Source organism: Aethalodelphis obliquidens, unplaced genomic scaffold, assembly GCF_003676395.1.
Source record: "Aethalodelphis obliquidens isolate GAN/ISIS:26980383/991018 unplaced genomic scaffold, ASM367639v1 scaffold5, whole genome shotgun sequence".
Classification (NCBI taxonomy): Eukaryota; Metazoa; Chordata; class Mammalia; order Artiodactyla; family Delphinidae; genus Aethalodelphis; species Aethalodelphis obliquidens.
This window is the reverse complement of record NW_020837949.1, coordinates 4,815,814-4,840,916: the sequence shown is the minus strand read 5'-3', so window position 1 is coordinate 4,840,916 and position 25,103 is coordinate 4,815,814. Positions and strand designations below refer to the sequence as shown.

Below are 25,103 nucleotides of genomic sequence, written 5' to 3'. Positions count from 1 at the left end.
ATATGGATCCACAGTAGAGCCGTATCCGTCTTTTACAGGTCTTCAAAATGGATCTTGATGCACAATCTGTTTAAGCAACACTTAGGTTAATGTATTGATTCCTTTCATTATATTCCTCGATGCAAGTTTGTTTAGGATTTTTGCATTGAATGGACAGTAAATGCAATGCTTTGTTTAATTTTTACTACTTGGCCATTCAAATTATGTTAATTTCCCCCCAGAACAAGATGATGCATTGTTTTAAGTAACAATGACCAACTCCTCTACTCTTTTACCAAATTGTATATAAGCTAATGGTAAAATGTAGATTAAAAACGTTAAAATTTGAACAATAAATTTAAATTTTTGACATAGCAACTATTTGAAGTGTTTCTTTGCAATACTACTGTGAAATGGAACAAAGAAAAAACAATTCCTTTTCATTCACATAACATTTCTTTAAGCAAATATTTCTTGAATATATTCAAGCACTGTGCTTGAACATTTGCATGTTTTTATACGCGAAGCATTGTGCTCAAACATTTTTATGACTTTACCGAATGCATATTTCATCAGTAAAAGAATTTTTTTTCCTTTTAAAGTTCAGGCTTTAATTAAATACATGTTAGCTACCACACTGGGAAGAAAACAATATACTATGTCATCTATGTACAGAATTACAGATGTACATTTTTTACATTTACCAGAAACATGGTCATCAAGAAAGAAAACTATGGAGAAAGTTAAAAAAAAAAAAAAAAGTAAAATGTCCTTTAAGTTCAACATAGGAGCTTAATCATTAATTAGCTTGAAGAACTACAGTATTTATTATTCTATAATATAGGATTATCAATAAAAGGTTGGGAAAGAGATGTCCAACCTTTTTTTTCCCCAACCTTTTTTATAAAAATTAAAATCTGGGAATTCCCTGGCAGTCCAGTGATTAGGACTCAGCGCTTTCACTGTAGGGCCCCGGGTTCCATCCCCTGTCCTGGAAACAAAGATCCTGCAAGATGCGCAGTGGGGCAAAAAAAAAAAGAAATTAAAATCTAAGAAAACAATAAAAAGATCTCTTTTAGGTTTCATTATAGCTCATACTTGATTGCCAGTTAATTTCCCAAAAGGGATAGTTTTTCTCTGTTTTGACCAATTGGCAACCCAACAGAGTTAGAAGCTCTTAGCCCACATTGGGGATACTTTTTAAAAAGTAGTATCTTTTCTTACTTCGAAAGTTTTTTTAATTAATTGCGACTGAAAAGTGGGGTTTTTTTTGGGAGGGGTCATATTTTTTAATGTTAATACTCTCTAGTAAGACAATAAAAGCATGTGTTTTTCTTCAACAAATGAACCACAAGATTGTCTATTGAAAATCAACACTGAAAACATGAGAATGAATTGTATACCCTTATACAAAACTTGCATGCTGGAATTTAGCCACTAGAACTAGATATATTATATCACATTAATGAGTAAAACTAGAGATTTTTAAGTTTAAACAAGTGCAATACTAAAACAATCATCTTGCTGCTTTGGGGTATATTTTCAGTCCTTTAACAAAGGGTTAAAAACAGCATTTCTTTAAATGAGTGTTTTGATATGATGTGTCACATCTTTTTTTTTAACTTCTAATTTCATAAGAAAGCTAATTCCTTCCATTTCTCTCCTCAAATATGAAAATTAGAAACATGCTGCCTTAATTATTTCTTCTGTTATATCCCTTATTAGCAAATTCTTTTGGAATAGAGTGGGGATATTAATTACCTTTATACATGGAGTTACTGTTTTGCGTAAACACTACATGCATAATTCCCTCCTGTAAGGAGGATTTTATAATTCCCTACCCAAATGTCTGGGCACAGTTTTATTTCTCAGTTGGTAGTACATTTCTTGTACTAGAAGGAAAGAGTAGGCAACCTCTTTACTTCTTTTGGGGAGGAGGGTGGGGGGCTTTACCACAGTGTAAAGACATCCTCAGGGTAGCTCAGCCTAGGCTGTGTGATTGGAAATTCAGCTTGGACCAAAAGAGGTGACAGGTTCTGTGAGTGTGAAGCAAACGCCTTGAGTTTAAGGTTGCAAACCAGTGGTCTGCAGAGGTGTTTTGTTTGCCTCTCACAATGTTTAGAAATTTTAAAATTCGTTTCCAAGATTTAAAAAATGGGAGACTTCAGATAAATATACAGAATTGTAGCTTCTCTTGAAAATTAGACAAATATGGCTCATTTCTTGCCTGGTTACATGCTGCTCTAGCTGACTAGCTGCTGCCCCCTTTAGACGGGGTGTACACGCTATACGTTGGGCTCAGTGCAATCATTCATTTTAGCCACCTGGCCACTGGAGGAATGAGTATTTGGAATACCTGCTCTAGGTTATATAAAATTGTGAAAGTCTTCACCACAGAGAGAAGTTAGACTTAGGAAGAAGAGATGATCTTAGATTTTTGTTCTAAGTAAATATAATGAGCTCAGAAATGAAAAGCTAGTGGAATTATATGTGGCAACTGGCTGCATCCCATTATTCCGCTTATTGGTCCCCTGGCACAGGGAAAGCTCAGGTTGTATCAAGTTAAGTTTTTAATTAAAAATGGAAATAATGTTTTTCGTGCTGTACTTTCCACTTACAAAGTCACTGCCTTGGTTCCAATGAATTTCACTGGAAGTCTTGGCTAGTAGAACCTAGGAATAGCAGTCAATTGTGAAAGATTGTGCAAGAAGGGATTCCCCCAAAGGCTACAGAATAACAAGAATGATAATGACAACAATGTCTTGACATTACTGAGCAATGACCATGTGCTGGACACTGTTCTAAGTGCTTTACCTAAATTATGTCTTGTTATTATATTTTATTTTATTTTTGGCCATGCCATGCAGCTTGTGGGATCTTAGTTCCCCAACCAGGGATTGAACCGCACCCTTGGCAGTGAAAACGCAGAGCCCTAGCCACGGGACCACCAGGGAATCCCTCGTTATTAGATTTTAGTTTCCTATTTGCTACCTCATCTTTCTTTTTTGTTGAAGCTGCCTTGAACCCTCTAAGACTCAGGCATGAGGTGAATGCTCTCATTTACTATAGCATAGGATGGCACTAACCTTTGCCTATATTACTGGTCCTAAAAGTACCCAGATGTCCTTTCTTTTCTGCCTTTCCCTGGCTGTACCCCAACCTTGTCCTCTCTTGGGCCTTTTCCTGCCATGGTCTTTGTGTCTCCCTATTGGAATCAGACTTCTCACCTCAGCAAGAAATATTCCCTTTCTAGGGCAGAGAAGAGGGAGAGTCAGCCAAGACTGGGGCAACAAATGTGATAGGAAGAGAGAGAGGAGTAAGCTGGACAGCACTAAGGACAGATAAAGGGAGATAGACACACAACAGCCACCACCCACACTCTCCAACCAGGACAGCATCATCATCAAAACCAACAACAAACCCAGTAAGAACAGCAGCACACTAGAAAAGGCGCCAAGTTTGTGTTCAGACGGATTATGTGTTTGATGATTGTTGGGAGTGTGAAGTAGACCAACTCAGCAGAGTTACATTTAGGTAGAGTCCAGATACGACAACGGGGAAAAGTTTAAATAAAATTGTACTTTCATAGAATGTTTATGAAAGTTTTAATAAGATGGCTCAATACCATATCAGATGAAGAAAAAGCCAAAAAAAATTATATACAAAAACATATTTAGGGGAATTCCCTGGCGGTCCAGTGGTTAGGACTTGGTGCTTTCACTGCCATAGGCCTGGGTTCAATCCCTAGTTGGGGAGCTAAGATCCTGCAAGCTGTGAGGTGCAGCAAAAAAACAAAACAAACAAACAAAAAAACCCCAGAATCACACACACACACACACACACACACACACACAACATATCTAGGAGTTAAAATACTGTCCCAGATTTTTAATCGATTAAAGTATTCTATAAATATATTTAAAAGGCTAGAAGAAAATATGGCAAAATAGTAGTGGTTCCAGATTTCCAAAAATTTTCTAGTGATCATAAAGTACTTATATAAACAAAAGAAGATAAAATAATTAAGAACCAGGGGAAAAATTAAAAATCAAGCTGAGGGACTTCCCTGGCGGTCCAGTAGGTAAGACTCCGAGCTCCCAATGCAGGCGGCCCAGGTTTGATCCCTGGTCAGGGAACTAGATCCTGCATGCATAACACAACTAAGAAGGCTGCATGCCTCAACTAAAGACCCCACGTGCCACAACAAAGACCTGGTGCAGCCAAAATAAATATATAAAATAATAAATAAGTAAATATTAAAAAAAATCAAGCTGAGAATGTACCTACTGAGTTTTAGTTCCATGAGAGAGACTAAAAACTTATACTACCTTTATAGATGTTACCATCTCCAGATCTCAAAAATGTTTTCCAATGGTCTCAAGGGGACTGGGCGAGAGGACAGATGGCTGAGCAGAGCCTACTCCCAAGGGCTGGAAAAGAAACTTGAAGTATATGTCCTACTGATGCCACATCTGTGATACCAGCATTGAGCAGACAAGGATGGCATATAATATTTTCCCCTGCTGGAGCTCTTAAAGCCTGTTGGCCCCCACTTCCTTTTAAGAAGGTTGAGTGTATGATCCAGAGCAACTGAGAAGTTATGTCAGCTTGCTAGGGCTGCCATACGAAGCACTGACCACAGGTTGAGGGGCTTAAACAGCAGACATTTATTTTCTCACAATTCTGGAGGCTGGAAGTCTGATCAAGGCATCCACAGGGTTTGTTTCATCAATGGTCTCTCTCACTGGCTTGTGGGGGACCGCTTTCTTGATGTGTCCTCTCGTTCCTCTGTGTCTCTGTCTGAAGCTCTTCTTATAAGGACACCACTCAGATTGGATTAGGACCCACCTTAATGACCTCATTCTAACTTCATTACCTCCTTAAAGGCCTACCTTCAAAACCAGTCACATTCTGAGGCCCTGGAGGTGAGACTTGAACATGAGTGTTGGGGTGACCCAACGCAGCCCGTAACAGAAGATGTGGGGTAGTTTGGAGGAGGTGGCAGTACTTACTGAGACCCTTGGATGATTACCCTTGAATCAGAAGGATGGATAGGAGGTTGCTTGGGTACTAGTAAGACAAGTGGTGGGACCAGAAAGGGGGACAGCCTTCAAAAGGAAAGAAGGAAGGGTCTGCTTAGAGTAGTTAGCTGTGTTTTCAGAAACTTTTGGCCAGCTGGCTCTATGTAAATTTTGTAAGATGGAAGAAAACCATTTTAAGGCCTGCCTCTAGACAGGACTTTCCAACAGTCCTGAAAACTGACTTAGAAGATTATTAGAACTGCGGAAGGTAAGACAATAGCAGATCTGCTGCATACCCTAAATGATCTTCTTCATACTTCCTTTTATTTAATGTGTAGGAATTGCATCATGCCTACCTGGGGGATCTACTAGAAAGTAAACGTACACCACTGGCCAACAACTGCACTTGAAGAACTCACATCTATGTGAGTGAACGCAAAGCACAGCCATGTGTCCTGGCACGTTTCTCGCATTGCCTATAGTGAAAGATGAAGTTGAGAAGGTAAAAGAAAAGATGAGGACAAGTATGGGCTTCCCTGGTGGCGCAGTGGTTGGGAGTCCACCTGCTGATGCAGGGGACACAGGTTCGTGTCCTGGTCTGGGAGGATCCCACATGCCGCGGAGCGGCTGGGCCCGTGAGCCATGGCCGCTGAGCCTGCGCGTCCGGAGCCTGCGCGTCCGGAGCCTGTGCTCCGCAACGGGAGAGGCCACAACAGTGAGAGGCCCGCGTACTGAAAAAAATAAGAAAAATGAGGACAAATATAGCAATGACAAACAACAACAACAAGACAAATTCCAACCTGACTTGGCCTTTTTTGCAGTCAAAGAATTTTGAATTTGAACCAAAAAATTCTCCATTTCATTTTGTAGCAGCCTCCAGTCCCTTTTGGAAAAGGTAAGGGTACATATAATGAATAAATAATATCACCATTTTTTGCCTCAGTAGAAAAAACCTGCATGTGCAAGCAACAATCTCTTCCTTATTTCAATATTAAATTACTTAGTTGGACTAAAGCAAACCTCTCAAAAAAACAAACAAAAAAACTGCTTGACATCCATATCAGTTTGTATAAACTCAGAGGAAATCAATCAGCATAAGCAAATGACACTGGGTCAACTGTGACCTTCTCTTCTATGGTACTTCTTCTGATTTAGGCCTCATAGGAATTATATTTTGCAGAAGCCCTGAGGCACAGAAAGCTTAAATGGTGCTATGGACTGAATTACTTCTATCCAAATTCATACGCTGAAGCCCTAGCCTCCAGTGTAACTGCATCTGGAAATAGGGCCTTTGGGAAGTAACTAAGGTGAAATGAGGTCATAGGGTAGACCCCTGATCCGATAGGATTAGTGTCCTTATAAGAAGAGACACCTGAGAGCTTGCGCTCTTCCTGCCATCTGAGGACACAGCAAGGAGGCAGCCTTCTGAAAGCCAGGACCCAGAAAACCAGAAACTGGATCAGCTGGCACCTTGATCTTGGACTTCCCAGGCTCCACAGCCCTGAGAAAATAAATGTTGTTTAGGCGAGCCAGTCTGCTGTAAGGCAGCCCATGCCGACTGATATAAATGACCTGTCTAAACACTCGGCTGTCTCCTTTCCAACCTCCGAATCTGCACCTTAATTACCTCTTCATTACCTTCTTTTCTGAAGAAATTACACCCAATCCACCCTGGGGATAATAAGTCCCCTCTTTTTCGTTGGGGCACTTTTTAAAAAGCATTTATCCCAATCTGTATTTACTGTGTTTACTCATTGACTTGATTTTCACTGGCCGTAGCACGGAGAATTCGCGACACAGGGACCACCACCACCTGCCACCCCGCCCTTGCCCTTGCCCTTGCCCTTGCCCTCTGTCCTGTCCCCACTGGACAGAAGCAGAAGGCCTGCAGGCAGCGGGCAGTAAGGTAAAGGCTCTGTTTTACTACCGCTGTGACCGTTTTGGTGAAAAAAGGGCCTGAGGACTTTTTTAGTTTTCCTGTCACAATGAAGGACATTTACGAAGTGAGGACAGTAGCAAATTTTTTTTTTTTCTTTTTGGCCGAGCCATGCCATGGGGGATCGCTGTTCCTCGACCAGGGATCCGAACATGCCCCCCTGCAAATGGAAGCCCAGAGTCCCAACCACTGGACCACCAGGGAAGTCCCAGTAGCAAATATTTTAAAACGTAGGTTAGACAATTAACGTACGAATTCAGTAAGCCAGGGCTCTATTGAACTGGTTCTCTATTTCATTCAAAATAAGCTTGGGACTTCCCTGGTGGTTAAGACTCCGCATTTCCACTGCAGGGGGCACCAGGTTTGATCCCTGGTTGGGGAACTAAGATCCCACATGCCACGGCTCAGCCAAAAATAAAAATTAAATTAAAAAAAAGGAGAAGCCTTTAAAAAAAGAATAGGCTCAGCCTGGGTAGGAAAGAGAATCTGCTCAAAATGTGCTCGCAGGTTAATGAATAGATGATGACTGTGAACAAGCACGCATATGACGCCTCACCTGTGCATTATGAAAAGGGTTCAGGGCTTATATCCCGGAAATCTGTTCTCCAATTCCGATTTGGCTGTAGCTAGTTGTGTGACCTTGGGCTCATCACTCACCACTTTCCACTCTTGGGTTTTCTCTTTAGTAAGGGGAGGTTCCACCAGGCCCTGCCCTACACACTTCTCAGGGCTGAGGTGAGCGTGGGGTTGCTAAAACAAGATCATAGGGGTTTTCTGGCTGCGATGGGTCTCTGTTGCTGCGCGCTGGCTTTCCCTAGTTGTGGCGAGCGGGGGCTTCTCTTCATTGCAGTCCGCGGGCTTCTTACTGCGGCGGCTTCTCTTGTTGTGGAGCACGGGCTCTAGGAGCACGGGCTTCAGTAGTTGTGGCATGTGGGCTTCAGTAGTTGTGGCTTGCAGGCTCTAGAGTACAGGCTCGGTAGTTGTGGCTCAAGGGCTTAGTTGCTCCGCGGCATGTGGGATCTTCCCGGACCAGGGCTCGAACCCGTGTCCCCTACATTAGTAGGTGGATTCTTAACCACTGAGCCACCAGGGAAGTCCTGATCATAGGGTTTTAAAATCTTATAACAATTAAATCCAGATGAATTGAAAGTCTATGTCAGTATGAGCCCCCATGGAAATCTCAACCTTGTTATCTGGGTCCCAGAGAACTGGGCACAAATGTGCCTTTGGAGGACAGATGGATGAGATCCTGTCATCCTTCGTGGTGCTTTTTGTGGCTGCACCCAGGTCACCCCTTGGCAAAACTGACTTATCTGTGTGTGTGTGTGTGTGTGTGTGTGTGTGTGTGTTTAGCCATGACTGGCTTCACTCACAATTATTATGTAGGCAGAGGTGGCTCTTACGACCCCAAGATGCCAAAAGGTGTTCTTTCGCCTCCTCGGAGAGTGAAGAGGTGGCCAGTAGACACCTCCTTCTCCATGGCTGATGACCCTACACTCACTTCAGAATCTGCTCCCCTAAGGAACGCCCCCAACAGAAAACTAATAAAGGTGTTTGCCCATGAAGAAGTCACTGTGCAAAAGTAACGACAGCCTGGTTCTGAGGCCAAGTCTGGCCACACCTTCAACACAACCACAGGAGAGTCAGCGGAAGGGGACGGGGAGGCTCCTTCCAACCCGGATCAGTGACCTAATTGTACAGCTAACACACGATGGACAGGCCAGCGTTTTCCCAAATAGAAGTGAATTCTGGTCTCCATGACCAAGCCCCAGAACTTGCTAGATTTCTTCTTGCTGTCTGTCTGAGAGGTTAATTAGTTTCAGCTGAGTCCTAGCATTCTCTGGCCAATGTACCTGGCAATCTCCACAGTCAATTCCACACCTATTGCAAAGAGTATTTTTTTTTTCAAGGGATGGTGTAATGTTTTCGGAAAGCCAACCGAGGATAGAGGCCACAGTGGTCCAAGTTGGGAATTTAATTATATAAGTGTGTAACTCAGCACTTTCTACTTTTCCTAACATGAAAATCCTCAAAATGAGAGAGAAGAAAAAAAAAAGGGAGGCAGGCAGGGAGGGAGAGAGGGAGGGAGGGAAGGAGGGAGTTCAAGTGCTAAACATTAGAATGGTCTGCTTTCTCGAGTCCCTACGTACCGATACCCCTCCAGTTCTAGCACGGGCCCATCTTTGTCTCTCTCTGTCTCCCATGACAATTTTGTAACTTACTGTTTGCCAAATGCCCGACCTACTTTCAAACAATATTCAGAACAGCTGTTTTCACTTAGCACCTGTAAGCACTGAATTCTTAGGTCTACCTTTCTGATTTAACCTTCTCAGCACCTCCCAGTCTGCAATTCCAACATTTACTGGGCTCTTCTACCTGGAAATGCCACCAACTCCTTGGACTCACTGAGCCCAGAAGAACTGTCTGTTTCCTCCCCAACCAACATGTCCTGTGTTCCCAATTTCTGTCCGTGACTGGACTTCTGACACTTCCATTTCAGCTAGGCTCTCGCCAGGGGCGTCTCAACTCAGCTGCATGTTGGATGGCATGGGGGGAAACCTTACTTTAAAAATGTATGTGTAGGGCTTCCCTGGTGGTGCAGTGGTTAAGAATCCTCCTACCAGTGCGGGGGACACGGGTTCGAGCCCTGGTCCGGGAAGATCCCACAAGCCGCGGAGCAAGTAAGCCCATGAGCCACAACTACTGAGCCCGTGCGCCACAACCACTGAAGCCTGCACACCTAGAGCCCGTGCTCCGCAACAAGAAGTGAGAAGCCCACCGCAGTGAGAAGCCCACGCACCGCAACAAAGAGCAGCCCTGCTCGCTGCAACTAGAGTAAGCCCGTGTGCAGCAACGAAGACCCAACGCAGCCAAAATAAATAAAATAAAATAAATTTATTTTAAAAAAATGTATGTGTGAAATAGATAGCTAGTGGGAAGCTGCTGTAGAGCACTGGGAGCTCAGCTCGGTGCTGTGTGATAACCTAGAAGGGCAGGATGGGTGGGGGGCAGGTCCAAGAGGGAGGGGATATAGGTATACGTGTAGCTGATTCACTTCGTCGTACAGCAGAAACTAACACAATATTGTAAAGCAACTATACCCCAATTAAAAAAAAACAAAAAAACGGTTACTTCAAAAAAAAAAATGCATGAGCCTCATCCAAGATCAGTTATATTGGAATCTCTAGCAGTGAGATCCAGCCATCAGCATTTTAAAAAGTTCCCCAGGTGATTCAAGCATGCAGCCCAGGTTGAGAACTGCCTGTCCGGGCCTTGGGGCCATGTCTGACTCACTCTGCCCCTTGCAACCAAACTGCTGCAAGTCCAGTCTATGACTTACTCCCAGAGTGCCTCCAGATTTTTCTCCTACTTTCTTGTCCCAGTAGTATCCCTTTAGTTTAAATCATTAAAGCACCTCTTGTTTTCTCCACTCGACTCATGCCAGGCAAATTCTCCCAGATACGGTTCTGATCATATCAGCCCTCATTTCAGAAACCTTCCAGCTGCTGTGTGCCTTGATCAAGCTTATACCCATGACTCCCTTTAAGGAATGCTTTATGGTGACCAAAACAAACTGCTTGCCCTTCCCTGGACGTGCTGCCAAGTTTCCTGCCTCTGAGCCTCTGCTCACGCAGTTTCTGTTCCCTGAAACACCCTTCCTTCCACTCAGCACGTCTGCATCCTATGTATTCATCAAGAGCCTTCCGTGATCTTTCCAGCTAGGAGTGATCTTTTTTCTCTTCTGACTTTTCTTCCAATTTACTATGTCCTGCCAGAGGACCACTGCAAGGAACACAGTTTTGCCAATTAATGAATTACCTTTCTGCCTTTACTTTTATAGTCAAAGCTAATTACTTGCTTTCCCAGGACAATGCTACTAAAAATTGAGTATACATAAGTGTCACCTAGGGAATTTGTTAAAATGCATATTCCTAGGCGAATATCCAGAGATTCTCAAAGGTTGAGAACTGACGCTCTAGCAGAAACAAACACAGACCTTCACGTGGTGTTCCTGACAATCATACGCGGGCATTATTGAAGTAGGAGGTCTTTCTAATTTCATGTCAGTCGGATGCATGAATACACTGACTTCTTGCAATTTCATATATAAATCCAAGCACAGCCTACAGTAGCACATTGTCACCATTCCTAAAAACTGTATATTTTCTTACACCAGGGATTGAAAACTCACATGACTATAATAAGGACCGGCAGTTTGAGTTAATGAGTGAAGTAGGCCAAATTCGGCCTCTGTGTTGGGGGAATCGCAGGAAGGGGCAGGAACTACCATGGACTCATGGGGGTCTCTGCTGCTCACCTCTGGGTAGTTATTTCCATTTTAGAACGTGGAACAAGCAGTGCCTGGTCTTTCAATTTTCCCATCAAGCTGGAAATCCAGACTTTTATGTGATATTTCCAGGTTTTGTGTTTAAAACCCTGGGAGGTTTGATATAGCCTTTGCAATTCTGACTTAAAGCAACAATAATTGAAGTATAAACAGATGTAAGTCTTTGTTTTGCTGCAGAAATGGCATGCAACATTATCTTATCTATAAATTGACAGATGCAATCTACAAAAATGAAGTGACAAGCTTATTTGAGAATTTCATAAATCATTACTTCTTTTAGAGATGGGTCCACCTTCTCACTTTACAGAAGCAAAAACTGAGATCCAGGAAAATTAAGTGAGTTATATGATTTTTCAAATAGGAAACTAAACAAGCACTTTGTTGAGAGGCAGTGTTGTCCACAGAATGGATTTGGAAATCAGAGAGACAAGGCTTCCTCTCTTTCACACAGTGTGACTGTGGGGAAGTTGCTTAAACTTATTTACTTCTCTGATCTGTAAAATGAGGTAAATATATCTATATTCTTATGGAGTGAATGTTTGTGTCCCCCCCCAAATTCATATGTTGAAATCCTTACCCCCATGTGATGGTGTTAGGAGGTGGGGCCTTGGGAAGTAATTAAGACGTGAAGGTGGAGCCCTGATGAATAGGGTTCATGCCCTTCGAAATGGGACCCCCAGAGAGCTCTTTCACTTCTGCCCTGTGAGGGTACAACTACCACTCACAGCCTGGGAGAGGCCCTTGTAAGGACTCGACCACGCTGGCACCCTGATCTTGGACTTCCAGCTTCTAGAACCTGCTAAGCTAACTAGTCTATGGTACTTTGTGAGAGCAGCCTGAACTGACCAAGACATATATTAGTTGGGTTCTTGTGAAAATGGAATAATATGCCATACGTAAGATTCCTGGCACCACTAAATATCAGCTATTATTGTTACTGAGTTCAAAATTAACCTCATAAAACTCTCTCACTTAAGATTTTCTCCATTGGCGCTATCTACTTCAGGATTTAGGCAATGAAATAATTTATATTAAGCAAATTGTTTTTAAATAAGCTGAGTTTCTGGTTCTTTGAGAAGATAAACAAAATTGATAAACCATTAGCCAGACTCATCAAGAAAAAAAGGGAGAAGACTCAAATCAATAGAATTAGAAATGAAAAAGGAGAAGTATCAACTGACACCGCAGAAATACAAAGGATCATAAGAGATTACTACAAGCAACTCTATGCCAATAAAATGGACAACTTGGAAGAAATGGACATATTCTTAGAAAAGGACAACCTCACGAGACTGAACCAGGAAGAAATAGAAAATGTGAACAGACCAATCACAAGCACTGAAATTGAGACTGTGATTAAAAATCTTCCAACAAACAAATGCCCAGGACCAGATGGCTTCACAGGCGAATTCTATCAAACATTTAGAGAAGAGCTAACACCTATCCTTCTCAAATTCTTCCAAGATATAGCACAGGGAGGAACACTCCCAAACTCATTCTATGAGGCCACCATCACCCTGATACCAAAACCAGACAAAGATGTCACAAAGGAAGAAAACTACAGGCCAATATCACTGATGAACATACATGCAAAAATCCTCAACAAAATACTAGCAAACAGAATCCAACAGCACATTAAAAGGATCATACACCATGATCAAGTGGGGTTTATCCCAGGAATGCAAGGAGTCTTCAATATATGCAAATTGATCAATGTGATACACCATATTAACAAATTGAAGGAGAAAAACCATATGATCATCTCAATAGATGCAGAAAAAGCTTTTGACAAATTCAACACCCATTTATGATAAAAACCCTCCAGAGAGTAGGCATAGAGGGAACTTACCCCAACATAATAAAGGCAATATGTGACAAACCCACAGCCAACATCATTCTCAATGGTGAAAAACTGAAACTATTTCCACTAAGATCAGGTACAAGACAAGGTTGCCCACTCTCTCTACTATTATTCAACATAGTTTTGGAAGTTTTAGCCACAGCAATCAGAGAAGCCAAAGCAATCTTGAGAAACAAAAATGGAGCTGGAGGAATCAGGCCCCCAGACTTCAGACTATACTACAAAGCTACAGTAATCAAGACAGTACGGTACTGGCACAAAAACAGAAATATAGATCAATGGAACAGGATAGAAAGCCCAGAGATAAACCCACGCACATATGGTCACCTTATCTTTGATAAAGGAGGCAAGAATATACAGTGGAGAAAAGACAGCCTCTTCAATAAGTGGTGCTGGGAAAACTGGACAGGTACGTGTAAAAGTATGACATTAGAACACTCCCTAACACCATACACAAAAATAAACTCAAAATGGATTAAAGACCTAAATGTAAGGCCAGAGGCTATCAAACTCTTAGAGGAAAACATAGGCAGAACACTCTATGACATAAATCACAGCAAGATCCTTTTTGACCCACCTCCTAAAGAAATGGAAATAAAACCAAAAATAAACAAATGGGGCCTAATGAAACTTAAAAGCTTTGCACAGCAAAAGAAACCATAAACAAGATGAAAAGACAACCCTCAGAATGGGAGAAAATATTTGCAAATGAAGCAACGGACAAAGGATTAATCTTCAAAATTTATAAGCAGCTCATGCAGCTCAATATCAAAAAAACAAACAACCCAATCCAAAAATGGGCCGAAGACCTAAATAGACATTTCTCCAAAGAAGATATACAGACTGCCAACAAACACATGAAAGAATGCTCAACAACATTAATCATTAGAGAAATGCAAATCAAAACTACAATGAGATAACATCTCACACCCGTCAGAATGGCCATCCTCAAAAAATCTACAAACAATAAATGCTGGAGAGGGTGTAGAGAAAAGGGAACCCTCTTGCACTGTTGGTGGGAATGTAAATTGATACAGTCACTCTGGAAAACAGTATGTAGGTTCCTTAAAAAACTAAAAATAGAACTACCATATGACCCAGCAATCCCACTACTGGGCATATACCCTGAGAAAACCATAATTCAAAAAGAGACATGTACCAAAATGTTCATTGCAGCTCTGTTTACAATAGCCAGGACATGGAAGCAACCTAAGTGTCCATCAACAGATGAATGGATAAAGAAGATGTGGCACATATATACGATGGAATATTACTCAGCCATAAAAAGAAACAAAATTAAGTTATTTGTAGTGAGGTGGATGGACCTAGAGTCTGTCATACAGAGTGAAGTAAGTCAGAAAGAGAAAAACAAATACCATATGCTAACACATATATATGGAATCTAAGAAAAAAAAATGGTCATGGAGAACCTAGGGGCAAGATGGGAATAAAGACGCAGGCCTACTAGAGAATGGACTTGAGGATACGGGGAGGGGGGAGGGTAAGCTGTGACAAAGTGAGAGAGTGGCATGGACATATATACACTACCAAACGTAAAATAGATAGCTAGTGGGAAGTAGCTGCATAGCATAGGGTGATCAGCTCGGTGCTTTGTGACCACCTAGAGGGGTGGGATAGGGAGGGTGGGAGGGAGGGAGACGCAAGAGGGAAGAGATATAGGAACATTTGTATATGTATAACTGATTCATTTTGTTATAAAGCAGAAACTAACACACATTGTAAAGCAATTATACTCCAATAAAGATGTTAAAAAACTTAAAATAAAAAATAAATAAAAATAAATAAGCTGAGTTTCAACTAATTTGTAAATTAAATTGGTCAAGTATTTGAACCTTGCTGAGGTAGTTTCCTTAGCTGCTAAAGAAGTTGTCTTTTTTATCTTTATCCTGTTTAGGTCTACAATTTTATTTTTTATTTTTCAATTCATATATTTTATTTTATTTTTTAAATAAATTTTTTTTTTTTTTTTGGCTGCGTTGGGTCTTAGTTGCTGTGCGCAGGCTTTCTCTAGTTGCAGTGGCTTCTCTTGTTGCAGAGCACGGCTCTACGCACGCGGGCTCAGTAGTTGTGGTTCGCGGGCTCTAGAGCACAGGCTCAGTAGTTGTGGTGCACGGGCTTAGTTGCTCCGCGGCATGTGGGCTCTTCCTGGACCAGGGCTCAAACCCTGCAGGCGGATTCTCAACCACTGTGCCACCAGGGAAGTCCCTCAATTCATATATTTTAAAAATAAGTGTTTAAACTGTGAATCACAGTTTATGTCTGAATATGTCTTACTTAACTTACAGATTGAAAAATATATATACATTTATTCATACTTTTAATTGTCAGAGGAATGATTAGACACAGTTTCTCCATTAAATACCAATGACTGTATTTTATTTTTATTTTATATTTTTGGCTGTGCCGCAAGGTTTGCAAGATCTTAGTTCCCCGATCAGGGATTGAACCTGTGCCCCTTGCAACGGCTGTGGAAGAGCCAGGTCCTAATCACTGGACCACCAGGGAATTCCCAAACAACTGTATTTTAAATGATAAATTTAGCCCTTTATTTCATTTTACTATTTAAGATATTTAAGTATATTTTTATGCTGTGCTGGAAATGGGGAAGAATTGACAAGTAGAGAATTTTCCAACCTCCAATTGTAGTATGAAAATGACTGAATTGTGTACAGTTATTAACACAAAGCTCTCAGGGTAAATCTTTCCATTCCCCACCACTGTCCCAGTTTTATTAAGATGTACCTTTCTATAGCACAGCAGTTCTCAGTGTGTGGTCAGAGGACCCCTGGGATCCCGGAGACCCTTTTAGGGGGTCTGTGAGGTCCTCTCTTTGCAACTATGTATCTGTGTGAGGCCAGATTTTCTTATAATTCAGCCCAAAACATCATACTGCAGTAGATTGAATGCAGATATGAGAATCCAGCTGTCTTCTATTAAACCAGGTAGCAAAAAGATTTACAAAACTCTAAAACAATGCCACTCTTCTCAATATTTTCTTGTTTTGGAAAATATTATTTTTCATAAAATGTGTTATTTAAATTAACATGCCAGGGGTTTATTATTGTTGCTTTAAAATGAGTTAATAGGGGCTTCCCTGGTAGCGCAGTGGTTAGGAATCTGCCTGCCAATGCAGGGGACACAGGTTCGATCCCTGGTCCAGGAAGATCCCACATGCCGTGGAGCAACTAAGCCCATGCACCACAACTAGTGAGCCTGCACTCTAGAGCCTGCGAGCCACAACTGTTGAGCCCGTGAGCCACAACTATTGAGCCCGCGTGCCACAACTACTGAAGCCCACGCGCCTAGAGCCCATGCTCCACAACAAGAGAAGCCACCACAATGAGAAGACCACACACCGCAACAAAGAGTAGCCCCCGCTCACCGCAACTAGAGAAAGCCTGCACGCAGCAACGAAGATCCAATGCAGCCAAAAACAAATAAATAAATTTTAAGTAAATAAATAAATAAAATGAGTTAATAAACAAAGGTATTAAATTTTTCTCAATTTTAATTTCTAATATTGATAAATATAACCTACATAAACAAATCTCCTTGGGGACTCAGGAATTTTTAACAGTATAAAGTGTCCTGAAACCAAACACTTGAAACCTTTTTATTGAGAACTTTCTGCTTCAGCGGAAACATATATTATATCACAAATGGTTTTCATATTGGATGGGAAGAAGTCCAAATTGTAATATGAAGAGTTCTCCTCCAGCTTTAAGCGGGATCCTACCGTCATGTAGTACGTAGCTGATCTAGGCCAGAGGTTCTCAAACCTGCACGTGCATCACAGCCACCTGGAGGGCTTGCTCTACCCGATTTCCCAATTCAGTGCTTCTGAGTCTGCATTTCTTACAAGTTCCCAGGTGGTGCTGCTACTGCTGGTCTAGAGTCCACACTTTGAGAACCACTGGTCTAGGTTACTGCTTCTAGGATTTTTTTCCAAACTATTGTGCCAACTCCATTAAGTAGACTAATTTTTGTCTGAAACATTAGTTAGAAACAAAAATCTGGCAGATATTAGTAGGAGCCTAAGCCATTCATAGATCCTTGACAATGGGGCTTATACTAGGAACGATAAGAGAAAGGAGAGTTTGTGTCCATTCGGGTGGATGAAACCTGTGCAGGCAAGCAGTGGGGTGACAGGTGAAGGAACCATACCACCCTCACATCCAACATGACTTTCCTTTGGGGAGGTTTGTGTTTTGGTAACATTTTAAAATTTTCAATTTCTAAATAACACTGTTTAGTTAAAAAAATACATAAACAGGGCTTCCCTGGTGGCGCAGTGGTTGAGAGTCCCGCCTGCCGATGCAGGGGACGCGGGTTCGTGCCCCGGTCTGGGAAGATCCCACATGCCGTGGAGCGGCTGGGCCCGTGAGCCGTGGCCGCTGAGCCTGCGCGTCCGGAGCCTGTGCTCCACAACGGGAGAGGCTGCAACAGTGAGGGGTCCACGTACCGCAAAAAAAAAAAAAAAAAAAAAAAATACATAAGCATATTGTACTGTGTTGAATAGTGTCTCCCAACCCCCTCAATTCATGTCCTTCTCATAACCTCAGAATGTGACCTTATTTGCAAACAGGGTCATTGCAGATGTAATTAGTCAAACTAAGATGAGGTCATTCTGGAATAGGGTGAGCCCTTAATCCAATACGACTGGCAACCTTACAAGATGAGGAGAGAGGCAGAGACAGACGCACACGAAGAGGAAAATGCCATGTGAAGACAGAACAGAGGCTGGAATCCTGCAGCTGCAGGCCGAGGAACAGCAAGCAGAAGGACGTGGAACAGACTCTCCCTCTCAGTGCCTGAGAAGGAACCAACCCTGCTGGCTTCCTACTGGGTGTAAGTACCCCAGTTTGTGATAATTTGTTAAGACAGCCTTCAGAAACGCATACAGATTCCAAGACAATGAGGGAATTCCCTGGCGGTCCAGTGGTTGCGACTCGGTGTTTTCACTGCGGAGGGCCCGGGTTTCACCCCAGTTAAGATCTCCCATGCTCCCATGCCGCGATGACGAAAGAAGACTCATGCATCAGACACTTGTATGCTGCCTCCCATCCTCCTGACCCATCTGCTTCTTGCTCCTGTTCCTACAGTCAGGCCTGCAAGGGCCCTGATCACCTTCATGCCCTCGCAGCACCTCCCAGCTTCTGTCCCTAGGGGCTCCTTGTCGATGCTGCGAGCTGGCCCTGCTCAGCACCAAAGGCACATACAGCCCCGGAGGTGGGACTCTGGACTCAGTGAATAAATTCTTCCCTCTTTCTGCCATGGAAAGATTATCCTGAAATGTAGATTATGTAGCTTTTCAGAGAACGTCCTGTGAGATTGAACAATCCATCAATCTTAGTGGTCAGTGTGGTGACACACATGGACCTTGGTCCCCTCCTTCCCCGCCTCCTTCCTCTGTGCCTCCCTCTCCCTTTCCTCGGATTATATTACCTATTAAAGCAGGAACAACAGGGACTTCCCTGGAGTTCCAGTGGTTAAGACCACAGGGGGCTGGGTTCCATCCCTGGTCAGGGAACTAAGATCCCGCAAGACTTGCCGTGCGGCCAAAAAAAAAAAAAAAAAAAGAAAGAAAGAAAAGAAAAAGATCATTCTGACTCTACTGCAGAGAAGATTGGAAGAATAAATGGGAGAGCCTCAAACAGTCAAAGAAAGGGACTGTGGCTGGGACTTGAGCAGGTGGCAGAGGATATTTTCTGAAGATGAGCTCAGTAGTACCCCCCACTCTTCTGCACTGGTCACGTCTCTGTTTCTTTCTCCACCCCCTCGAGCCTAGGCGGGCATAGTGGGATCGCTTTGACTGATGCAATATGGCGGAAGGGACACTGTGCCAGTTACGTGCAAACACCTTCACTTCCACTGGCAACTTCCACTGCCTGCCTTCTGTAGTCTTGCTCTTGGCACTCGGCTGCCGTCCTGTAAGCAGCCCACGTCCTGTGGAGAGGCATGAGGGGACCTCCACCTGACGGCCGCAGCTGAGCTCCCCTCCCACAGCCATGCACGGGCCCTGTCTTAGACCAGTGCAGTCAACCTTCTGTTCTCCAGTTCTCAGCAAGAGCCACCCTGCTGAGCCCACTCCACCTACCGGCCACAAGAGACACTAGCTGTCCTATCCTATGAGGGCTGCTGTTACTAACAAACTGGGCACTTAAACAACAGAAATGTATTGTCTTGTGGTTCTGGGGGCTAGGAGTCTTAACCAAGATATCAACAGGGTTAGTTCCTCCTGTGGCTGTGAGAGAGGATCTGCTCCAGGCATCTCTTTTGGCCTGTAGATGGCCATCTTCTCACTCTTCATATCATCCTCCCTCTATGCATGGCTCTGTGTCCAAATGTCCCCTTTTCAGCAGGACACTGGTCATATTGGATTAGGGCCTACTCTGATGAGCTCGGTTTAACTTGATTACCTCTATTAAGACCTTATTTCCAGAGGCTTTCCTGGTGGTCCAGTGGTTAAGAATCCACCTTTCAATGTAGGGGACATGGGTTCGATCCCTGGTCGGGGAACTAAGATCCCACATGCCGTGGGGCAACTAAGCCCGCGTGCTGCAACTACAGAGGCCACATGCCACAACTAGAGAGCCCAAGTGCCAAAACTACTGAGCCCACATGCTCTGGAGTCCACACGCCACAACTAGAGAGAAGTCCGTGGGCTGCAACGAAAGATCCCGTGTGCTGCAACTGAGACCCAACGCAGATAAAAATAAATAAGTTTAAAAAAATAAAAATAAAGTGTTATATAAAGACCTTATTTCCAGATCATGTCACATTCTGAGATACTGGGGGTGAACATTTCAACATATGAATTTGAGGGATACACAATTGACACCATAATAAATTATAAATAAATATAATTTATTATATTTAATAAATTATATTTATTATATTATATTATATTTATTAATTTATTATATTATTATAAATTATAAATAAATTATAAATATTATAACCATAATAAATTGCTCTTTTAAGCTCCAGTACTGAGGTGGTTTGCTATGCTCAAAAGATAACCAGAACAGGTAGCTGTGGAGGTGAAAGGAAGCACACTTTTCAGGAGATGTTAAAAATCCCTAAAACATGGTAATTGGGTTGGATGTGAAAAAGACTGCAGAAGACACTACAGGTTTCCTACCCAGCCTCCATCCTTCTTTTTCTTTACTATAAGTCACCATTCTTTCCTTCTGGTTATGTCTTCACTAAATTCTGGCCCTATTTACCTCCTGAAAGAGAAATCCTAAATAACCTAAGCAAATCACAATAATTACATTTCTAGTCTCAGTGATTGGATCAAGGCATGTGGCTCAATGCGAGGAGAGAGAAATCTGCTGAAGGTGCTTCTGGGGAAAGTTTCTTATCTCTATTTTTGTCTGTGTGTGTGTGGTACGCGGGCCTCTCACTGTTGTGGCCTCTCCCATTGCGGAGCACAGGCTCCGGACGCGCAGGCTCAGCGGCCATGGCTCACGGGCCCAGCCGCTCCGCGGCATGTGGGATCTTCCCGAACCGGGGCACGAACCCGCTGCCTGCAGCGGCAGGCAGACTATCAACCACTGCACCACCAGGGAAGCCCCGGTTTCTTACCTCTTAAAAGAGACACAAGGAAACAATGATCCTTCCTCTCCCTCTGATCTTCCTGTGTGAGGATGTGATGCCTGGAGAGAGCCAGGCAGTACACTGAGGACGGCAGCAAAGAATGATGGCAGCTCCCAGGTTCCTGGCGATATGGCAGAGTCACTGCATTGACCACCCTGGAGTCACCGCAGCTCACGACTTCTCGTTATGAGACTCTAAATCCCATTATTATTTAAGCTTTTTTGTGTTGAGTCATCTGTCATTTACAGTGGTGTACACTTGTCTGTCAAATAGATAAGTAACTATTCAGGAGCTCAGAAGAAGTTTGAGATGGAAATAGAAAATTTCTGGTCATTTAAATATGAATGGATCGGGGTGCTGGTTGGTAGATCAACAGGAAGAAGGGCAAACTTCAATAGAAAATACACAAAGGATATGTATGGAAAGTCTCCATTCATTTACCGAATAAATGTTGACTGAGTGCCTAGTACGTGCCAAGCACTCTTCTAGGCTCTGGGAATAAAGCAATGAACAAAAGAATGCAAAAATCCCCACTGTCATGGAGCTTCACTCTAGCATCGGTATTTAGTGGGGGAAATGCAAAAGCACAATAACTAGCGTAGACTGAAAAAAAATGCACCACCTAAAAGTTGAGAATTCTGTTTTGTTTGGTGGACAAACCTGAGGACTTACGCCTGGGACGCACGCTCTCAGATAGCTCTGAGGGACTGCTTTGAAGAGATGGAGGAACCAGGATATAGAGGAGCTTTTGCAAAAAAGACCAGGTAGTTGGAACTTCAAAAGATTACTATTAATTAAAGAAAACCAGACATCTCAAGTTAAGGAATTTAGAGCTTTTCTATGTATGGGAGGATGCAAGAGTCTGGGCTCACTGAAATCATTCCTTTGCTCTGCACCCAGCTCTCTGGGGCCAGCATCCTGTGCTTTCTCATCCTGAATCTCCTCAGGGTGCATCCTCGGGGCTGGCTGCAGTGGCTGATGGCTAGATGTCGGGCATCCTGTTTCCATCCTGAGTTCCCTCAGGGCTCACTGTCTGGGCGGCTGTAATGCGACGGCTCGATGGCTGCAACATCCTTTGTTTACTGATATGACAGCAACATTTTTTTCACTCACGCTAGAAAATGCTTAACCTCAACTATCATTGAGGAGTCACAAATAACTTACATATTTACACTCACTTACTTACTAAATTGGAAAAAATGTAAGCCCTCGATAATATCCAGCAGTGGCAGTGGTGTGGTGAAACAAGCACTCTCATCCACAGTTGGTGGGACCGCAGCCTTGTGCAACCTGGGCAACAGTTACCAAAATTCCACCAGGATGTTAATTTTAACAGTAAAACCCTGGACACCAGCAAAGTATCCAGCAACAAGGCACTGGTTAGATAACTTATGCATGGTCCATCTATACAATAAAGTAGATCTGTATATGCAAAGTTAGAAGTGCTTAAAGATATATTATTAAATGAATAGCACAAAATGCAAAACAGCATGATCCATTTGTATAACAATTTTTAAAACATCATACAAATTTGTATATAATAATATATGCCTTAAAGTTTTGTGGTTTTGGTTTTTTTCCTCAGATGGAAGAGCAAGAAGATGCTATTAGCATTTTTCCTTTAGGGACAGGAAATCACGTCTATTTACTTTGCTTTTTAATTGTAGCAGACTCTGTGGATTGGTTCCCTGTGTCATTCATAACCCCCACCCCCTTGCCTTCCCCTCCAGTAGAGGTAGGGGAAATGCTCCTGTCCTTAGATTCCCGTGCAGCTAGGTTGGCCTCGTCACTCTGCAGATGTTCTACCCAGGACAGGAAGGAAAAGCCTCTGGGAAAGCCGTTCAGAAGGGACTCACTTGAACACGATTTAAGCTCCTCCCTGCTTTCTCCATGAACCGGATGTGGAAGGAGGCCTTTGCTCCCATGGTGACTTCCCACGCTAATCAGGATTACAGCCACATCGGAGCCACTGCGGAAGAACGCAAAGGCAGCTGGATCCTCCCCTGCTGCCGAGCCCACTGCTCCCACCTGTGATGAGTCGACCATCGAATTCGACGCCATTTGCACAGAGAATATTGGAGTGAAGATTGTGCAGCTGAAGTTATTGTGGTTTATTTGAAAGAACCAAGGACCAGAGCACCCAGAGGAAATTCAGCACCTCCAGGGAAGCAACAACATCACTGTCAGTCATCCTTGAAATGAAGCAAGTGCTCCATTAGCTGGAGCCAACAGCCTGCTACCCACTACTTTCTAAGAAGATACTGAGCTTCAGAACCCTACATCTACCAAATACAGTTGATTGATTTTTAGTGTTAGTAAAGTATTACAGAATGGGATTCCCAGCTGAGGACACACATTTTTCAACGAGGCATCTATCCAGGAGAGGATGTAGCCTTATGGATCTTTACAAATTCCTGGTGGAGATGGACGTTTCTGGACTATGTTGCACAAAGATGGACTTGACAAATGTCTATTTTTGTTGTTGTTGTTGGGTTTTGTTTTTCGGCTGCGTTACATGCCATGTGGGACCTTAGTTCCCCAGCCAGGGATCGAACCCACACCCCTTGCAATGGAAGCATCGAGTCCTAACCACTGGACCTCCAGGGAAGTACCAGAATGATCTTTTCTAAATGCAGATGTGATCATTTCCCCTCTACTTTAAACGGTTCAATGGCTCCTCATTGTGTTAGGATAAAAATAAAATTTTTAACATAGACTGTGTCAGTCAGGTCCCTGGTTGGAAAAACATGGCGTACTCAAAGTGAGCAGTTTGAGGCAAGTTTAAGAAATGTACTACGTAGAAGGGCGTCAGTAGGATTTAGTAGTGTTACCCTTTGATCGTGTGGCAATTCATATATTACAAACATTTCCATATTCAAACATTATCTCCTTTGAGTTTGACACCAACTCAGTGATCTAGTCAGGAATTCTTACCCCAATTTTTTAAAAAATAAATTTATTTATTTGATATTTTTATTTTTGGCTGCGTTGGGTCTCTGTTGCTGCACACGGGCTTTCTCTAGTTGCAGCAAGCCGGGCTGCTCTTCGTTGCGGTGCGCGCGCTTCTCATTGCGGTGGCTCCCCTCTTTGCACAGCACAGGCTCTAGGCGCGTGGGCTTCAGTAGTTGTGGCACTCGGAGTAGTTGTGGCTCTCAGGTTCTAGAGCGCAGGCTCAGTAGTTGTAGCGCATGGGCTTAGTTGCTCCGCGGCATGTGGGATCTTCCCCGACCAGGGCTCAAACCCGTGTCCCCTGTGTTGGCGGGCTGATTCTTAACCACTGCGCCACCAGGGGAGTCCCTTACCCCAATTTTAAAGTTGAAGAGGGCTTCCCTGGTGGCGCAGTGGTTGGGAGTCTGCCTGCCGATGCAGGGGACACGGGGTCGTGACCCGGTCCGGGAGGATCCCATATACCGCGGAGCGGCTGGGCCCGTGAACCATGGCCGCTGAGCCTGCGCGTCCGGAGCCTGTGCTCTGCAACGGGAGAGGCCACAACAGTGAGAGGCCCGCGTACCGCAAAAAAAATTTAAAAAAATAAAAAAAATAAAAAATAAAGTTGAAGAAACTGAGGCTGAGAGTCATTATGTCTGACTTGTCTAAGATCACCTGGTTAATAAATAAATAAGTTGGGAATAAAAATTGACCTTGGGGGGCTTGGGGAGGGATGGATTGGGAGTTTGGGATTAGCAGATGCAAACTATTATATAGAGAATGGATAAACAACAAGGTCCTACTGGGAACTATATTCAATATCCTGTGATAAAACATAATGGAAAAGAATATGAAGAAGAATATGAAAAAGAATGCATATATATATGTACAACTGAAAATCACTTTGCTATTCAGCAGAAACCGACACAACATTGTAAATCAACTATCCTATCCTTCAATAAAATATATATATATTTTTTTTTGGCCACGCCACACGGCTTGCAGGATCTTAGTTCCCCGACCAGGGATCAAACCCAGGGCCTCGCAGTGAAAGCATGGAGTCCTAACCTCTAGACCACCAGGGAAGTTCCAAAAGTTTATTTAAAAAAACACAAAAACCCACAACTGATCTTGTGGATCCTCCACCATAATCTGGGAGTCTTTCAAACACCTTCCTATCTTTTTGCTTTCCTTCCAGCTATTGTCCTATCCTCTTTTTGAACATGACAAGAAGGCAGCTGGGTAATGGAGACTAATGGCAAACTCTAGCATGTTTCCCAAACCTTTTGCCTTGAGCCCGGGCTCAAAGTTCCTATCGTCTCATCACTAATTAAAGGCTATGGAGCAAGGGTTCATCGGCTGTCGGGTTTGCTGCTGCTCTGGTTTAACATTGATTTCAGTGTTTAT

The 25,103-nt window shown here is 43.1% G+C and overlaps 1 long non-coding RNA gene across 1 annotated transcript; it reads right to left on the bottom strand.

The window, feature by feature from the left end:
• Positions 1-35: 35 nt before the first annotated feature.
• LOC113617902 (uncharacterized) lies at positions 36-22,827 on the bottom strand. The gene is made up of 2 exons (XR_003431825.1): positions 22,625-22,827; positions 36-66 (listed from the first exon to the last, which is right to left on the bottom strand). It is a non-coding gene; the product is annotated as an uncharacterized LOC113617902 (long non-coding RNA).
• Between the last annotated feature and the right edge of the window lie 2,276 nt (positions 22,828-25,103).